Genomic DNA, 7,203 nt, shown 5'->3' on the forward strand with positions numbered 1-7,203 from the left:
AATACTCTTTAGCGCAGCCAAATGTGACCGATTTTTCGTGATCCCTCCCACAGCTCCATCTCTGACAACACCCACCTCTTCCAACAATGTCTCCAAAAACAAGTAGGTAAAGTCTCTTTCCGTAGCCAACCCGAGCACTCCCGTTTTGTCACAGTAACATCCGAAAACCAAGCTATAGCATTAACAAACTAACTGACCCTATAGGGAACCCCATCCTTTGCAGAACCCCATCCAAACCCTCAATACTTTCACCGGAACAGTTTCATCTCCCCCAAAAAAAATTGGCCCAATCTATGACAAAGATTGGTCAGATTGTGGGGAAGACCTACTTGCCTGTCTCACAGGGCTATTATGAACATCAGTACAATGCTACTCCATTCCCCCCAGAGGTCTCGAAAAAAACCCCCTAACATAGCCAAAATTACCTTCCATAGACATGACCTTTTCCCCTAACGTCTACATAGGAGGAGAATCCCTCCCTGTTCGTCCATACCAAACCCCCTCCACGTCAGTGCCAAAATTGTTGGCGTCTAGGACACCCAGCCAAACATTGCCCTTCCACAGCCAGATGCCCACTATGTGCCCAACCTGGCCATACCCGATCTAACTGCTCTGCACAGTCACGCACATATGCCAACTGTGGCGACCCCCACAATGTATTTTATAGGGGTTATCCCACCTACAAATTTGAATCTTATGTAGCAACTCTCAGATTCAAACTTGGACTCACACTACATGAAGCCAGACAGGAAGCACGTCGACGTGGTTTCTCTCTTACTCCTTACTGCAGTAATACTGCTAATTCTACCAATTCTCCTAAACCCCTCCCTCCTCGCACTACCGTAACAGACAGAAAAAACGCTCCACCCCTTCTTTCCCCTACCACACAATCACCTCCACCTTCCTTTGCCCCTATGCTTGAGACACCAATCCTCTCTTCCCCCCCTCACAAGAAATCCTTTATCCCCCCAAACTCCCCAACCAACTCCTCAGAAGAAACTATTGAAAATATTAAAGATTACTTAATGAAAACTGACACTCAACCTCCAAATTTTACAACTCCTGCTCCTTCCACTCCTCCTAATGATATCCCCCCTACACCCTATCCTCCTACCCCCTCCCCAACACAGCCCACCCCGAACCCGAACCCAACCCCGCCCACATTAACCCTCCCACCATCCCCTCTATCCCTTCCACTCCCTCCTGGATACACACGTGAATCCCTTATGTCACAAGTATCCCCTTCCACAGACCCTCCATCTCCTAATACCCCTCCTAGTAGAACACCAACTCCCACACCTCTCCCATCTCAGACCTCTCGGTCCTTATCCCACCCTCTAGCTGCTTCCCCCTCAAAATCTGCAACACGTACTACAATCTATATCACTAAAGTATAACTATCCTTCATTGGAATATTCGCGGTTTCCGCTCCCACAGATCTGACCTCCCTCATATCCTTTTCCTCTTATAACCCATCTATTGTATGCCTTTAAGGACCTTTCTTACACATCCAATACCAATCCCCAATTATCATTTTGTCTCTTTCCCCCCATTCCCTTTATGTCTTTTTCCATACTTTCCCCGCTTTCCCCCACCTACCTCCCTTCACCGACCTCCCAACCTATCAGACATCCTTAAAAGAATCCCAACTTTTTTCTTCAACAACCTATTTTCCCTTCCCCAAACGCATACATATCCTTTATCTAATCAACTCCTTACCACACCAACCTAACCCTTTCACCACCAATTCCTTGCCCAGCTGAGATAAACTAATCACTAACTCAACCACCCTTCCCTAAATTTAAATATAGTGCTACATGACCTTAGATGTCTAGCACATTTATCTTGCTTTTAACCATTAACCTTAACACTGGACATCCATACATATTATTATATATATATAATCATATATATATATTAAAATATATATATATAATTATATATTTTATATATATATATATATATATATACAAACACATATACATATTCTGATAAATATACAGATATATTCATATACATACATATTTATACACACACACACATGCATACATGTATATGTGTGCACGTATATATGCATACATGTATGTACTTATGTTTATATGTTAAGTATATATCAAATATGTATATATCACATCGTCAATCATGAAACTAACTGCGTTGGACTTTCAATCTATCCTTTCAGCAGAATTGTAACAATGTAGGATTAGAAACCTGAATTTCGGTGGGAAACTTTTTTTTCGCTTTAATACGGGCTAACAATTCACAAAACGTGACAGAAGCAGAGAGAATATTATAGCAGTTAGCAGCAAAAGCAATCCAGATTTCTCGATTTTGGTCAATTTCCATTGGTTTATACAATACTGGGTGCTGCCTTTCAAATGTAATATGTTATAAGTTGGTTATTTGTTACGAAAGTCTGTATTGTAATGAATACATATAGCAGATGTACAAGATATTCACTTGTAGCTATGGAGAGTCAGCTTTCCACTTCATATTTTAGAGTTGTTGGCCATTTAAAGGTCAGTGAGTGATTATCCTATATTTAAGCTCGGGTAAAGTGACGAGTCATAGTGAAGGGTTTAAGGAAAGGCCTGGCAACTGTCTTTGGAGGTCAAATCAAATGTCAAACTTTTCTAATAAGGTTATCTTTACTCATTCATTCACATACAAATTCTCTATTAGATAGCCATGGGACCTCAACTCATGTTTTTAGTGTAATTGTATTGCACACAGACAGCTCCACAATCTCAGCCACAAAGAAGTCCATGAGTAGACATAATGATTGCGAGTGACTTTCCCATTCCTTGAATTTTCGGGAAAATTTATTTTCCTCTAATGCTTTAAGATAGTACTGTTTTTATTATGTGAAAATACTATTAATAAAAATGAATGATAATTTTCTTAATCATGATAAACTGGTGCAATCTGTAAATACAATCACTAAACCAAAATCAGAGTGGACATAACATGCACATCATAGTATCTGCGACAAGGAAACAAGCAGAAAGGTCTCAACATCAGCAAAGGGGAACTGACATCTTCTATGGCAGTTGGCACCATAATGAATGCCAAGGCACGGTGGGGATGTCACCCATATACAGGGGCATATCTAAGGAGAATAGCACTTAACACAAGCCCCGGTCTAAACATGACACCCGTTTTCTTAAATAGATTTACCATCAAATCAGCCCAAAAATAAAACAAATTTTATTAGATAATATGATCCGGTGTGTGTAAACCTGCATGTGTGCGAACCTGCGTACATGTGTGTATCCGCGTGCGTGCGTGCGTGCGTATTTGAGTGATCGCATACATCAGTGCCCCCCCAATATCTTGCTCGTTGTTGTTGTGGGGGGGCTTAAGGAGGCGGAGACTGGGACCCAACCTTGGGACTCAGCCCTCGGAGTTCAACTAATTTGCAGGGTCCTCTTTTCTTTCCGTTCCCCCCCTTTCGTTTCGTCCCTTCACCAAACCCTTACTGCCATCCCACCTCCATTTACGGTGGGCTGAGCGAATGCGTTGCCCCTGAAGGATAGAAAGGCTGACTGTAGTGTCAGTCTGAACGGCCCGAGGGGAGCCATGGGCACGTATTCACCCTGATTCGTTACATCGACCTTACTACCCCAAGGGGACAATGAGGGGTGGGATGTTTTATCAACCAACATTAATCCGGCTTACCATAGGCCAAGTAATGACAACATATCCCCACTATTAGGGGCAATGAGGCGGGCACCATTAGTCAAAATAGCCCCAACAAATACCCCACCCGATTCCCTGACCCCAGGCTCTCCTGTGACCACGCTACGACAGCTGCCAATAACTACCCTCCTCATCAATGCCTATAAGTACAGTAGACCAACAATAACCCGTAAGGAACATTCCACTCTCCGCATCCGCTCCCACTTCTAACATTACTCTACCCCCACAACTTTCACATCAACCAACCCCATCTCATTAATAATCACCTTACAGCCGTCATTGCTCCACCCTCTCCATTTAATAAAACACTACTCCCTAAACTACTCCATCTTCGTCACCGCCCCCGCCCTGCTACTAACCCTATCTCTACAACCAATCTTGAATTACTCTCTTATCGAGCCAAATGGGACCGATTTTCGTGGCATCCCTCCCACAGCTCTACTCTGACAACACCGACTATTCTCTTCCAACAATGTCGCCAAAAGACAAGTAGGTTAAAGTCTCCTTTCGTAGCGCACCCGACCGCTCCCGTACCGTAGTCACAAGTACATACGAAAAACCAAGCTATAGCATTAAACAAAACTAACTGACCTATAGTGTAACCCATCTTGCAGAAACCCCATCCACCTCAATACTTGCACCGGAAACGTTTCAAATCTCCCCAACAAATTGCACCATCGCATGAAAAAGATTGGTCCGATTTGGAGAAGACCTACTTGCCTGTAATCACCAGACTATGATGCAACATCAGTGCAATGCTACTCCATTCCCTCCAGATGGTCATCGAAAGAAACCCACTAACATAGCCAAAATACTTCCGTAGACTATTGACCTTCCCTGTCGACGGTCTACATAGGAGGAGAATCCCTCCCTGTTCGTACATACGCAACCCCACACGTCCCAGGTGCCAAAATTGTTGGAGTCTAGGACACCATCCAAACATTGCAGGTTCCACAGCCAGATGCCCACTATGTGACCAACCTAGGCCCATACCCGGATCTAAGGGCTTCTACACAATCACTGCACTATGCCAATTTGGCGGCCCATAATGTTTGTTTAGAGGGGCGGCCCACCTACAAATTTGATATCTTAGGTAGCAACTATCTCAGATTCAAACTTGCGACTCACACTACGTGAAGCGACAGGAAAGCACGTCGACGTGGTTCTCTCGTACTCCTTACTCCAGTAATATGCTAATTTACTACAATCTCCTAAAACCCACACCCCCCCTTACTCTAACTCCCCACCTTCTACCTCTCCCCAGTCAAACTCTTTTGCCATCCTAAATCACAGACACTCCAGACTAAGACTACAGCTACGCTCACAAGTCACACCCACTACAACCCCAAAAAAAACACCTCCCCCCTACCCTGTCTCGCGAGCTACCGTAACAGAACGAAACAAACGCTAATCACCCGTTCTTCCCCTACCACACAATCACCATCCACCTTCCTTGCCCCTATGTTGAGACCACCAGTCCCGCTCTTCCCCCCTGCACAAGAAATCCTTTATCCCCCAAACTCCCCAACAAATCTCTCAGAAGAAACTATTGAACAATATTCAAATAGATGGGTTAACTATAAATGAACCGAAACCGCTCAACCTCCAAATGTCTTAACACTGCAGCTACACCCGTACAACACTTCAAACACACGATAATCCCCCACTACACCCTATCCTCCTAACTCCTACCCGCAACAAAGCTCATCATCATACAATCTAACATCCTCACCAACACCCAACCCAAAACCGCTTCACTCACCAATTCCTTTGCCCAACTTAGACAACTAATCACTAACTCAACCACCCTTCCCTAACATTAACTATAGTGCTACATGACCTTAGATGTCTAGCACATTTATCTTGCTTTTAACCATTAACCATATATCAGTGTGTGCGTATATATGTGTTTGTTAGTATGTGAGGGAATCAGTTACCAACAGTCATACCATTATGCCCGCTGCCGGTGGACAGCTTCCACCGAAAACGGGCCCACCAGGAACAAGTGCAGGTAATTGCTATTCAAGCTGTCTCTGCAGAAGTCATGACCGCAATTAAACCACTACTTACAACTATACCACTTCTCTTAAGTATGTAATCTCATATGCTTCACTAAATAGCGCTTACATGCGAATGATTTACTACAATCCACACAGCGAAACGGCTTGTCTTGAGTATGTACTCTGAGGTGCTGCACTAGATTATATTTCACAGCAAAGGCTTTCTTACATAGCTCACAACGATATGGTTTTTCCTTTGTATGTACCCTCATGTGTATCAGGAGCTTACTTTTCACTGAGAATGCCTTGCTGCATACTTCACACCCATGAGGCTTTTCCTGTGTATGTATTCTGGTGTGCTGCACTAGATTACCTCTATTGGAAAAATCTTTATTACATATCTCACAACGAAAAGGCTTCTCCTTTGTATGTACTCTGATATGACACATTAGAGTACCTTTCTCAGAGAAGCTTTTGTCGCATGTCTGGCAAATATATGGTTTCTCTTTTGTATGCGTCCTTGTGTGTTTCATTAGATCCGTTTTCCAAGTGAACAACTTGCCACACACACCACAGCTAAAGGGCTTCTCTTTTGTATGTCCTCTCGTGTGATCCTGCAGCCAGCTCTTGTACATAAATTTCTTGCCACAAACTTCGCAACGGAAACGTTTTCCCTTCGCCAGCAACTTCTTTATTTTCCTTAAACGTAGCCTGATTACCATCTGACGAGCATGTGTTTCCACAATCCACTGAAAAAAGAGGGTCTTTTTCCTCCTCACATATCAAAACCTCTGAGTCATCCTCCTCTTCCTCGCCAGGATTTTTTATAGCTTTCCACAAAGGACTTTGGTGCTTTCTAGTCACCTCCTCCTCAGTCTTTATAAAAATAGCATTTGGTTCATTAGTCTCAGCAAAAGTGTCTCCGAAAGCATCTGCTTCGTCAGTGAGGCTCATTTTGACTTCCTCATATGCCAAACAACCATAGTTCTCATTTACTTGATGTGTAGCATCTGTAAAGAAGTCATTCTTCTCTCTAACATCAACAACAATCTCTTCTTTAACACCCTGGACATCACTGATGTCTTCTTCAATATTTTCTTCCTTGATGTCAGTGAAATCGATTGTGCCATCACCGTACGATTCCACGTCATGCACATTCTCCATGACAGCAGCATGAATCAGGCACTCCCTGGTTTCTATCAACAGCTGTGTGAGAGAGAATGAGAATGAGAGAGAGATTAAGAAACACACTGATAATCAAATATACTTTATAATGAGTAAGATATTCCTTCCCTAGCAATTAAGGTCCCCAAGCTATTCGCATGAATTTATTAATGGAAAGATGCCATGACTCCTGTTTTTTTTAACCAATATTAAAATCTTCAATAAAAGTGTATCACATCTGGGTGTTATAGTACTTACTCGCTCTGTCTATCTACCTCTCCCTGTCCCATCTCTCTCTATCTCTCCGTCTATCTACTCCCCTCTTTCTATCTTATCCCCC

At 43.1% G+C, this 7,203-nt stretch overlaps 1 pseudogene; it reads right to left on the reverse strand.

Moving 5' to 3' along the window:
* Positions 1-5,492: 5,492 nt before the first annotated feature.
* LOC119568984 overlaps positions 5,493-7,203 on the reverse strand; it is a 4,588-nt pseudogene continuing 2,877 nt past the window's right edge.

Source organism: Penaeus monodon, unplaced genomic scaffold, assembly GCF_015228065.2.
Source record: "Penaeus monodon isolate SGIC_2016 unplaced genomic scaffold, NSTDA_Pmon_1 PmonScaffold_1195, whole genome shotgun sequence".
NCBI classification, from domain to species: domain Eukaryota; kingdom Metazoa; phylum Arthropoda; class Malacostraca; order Decapoda; family Penaeidae; genus Penaeus; species Penaeus monodon.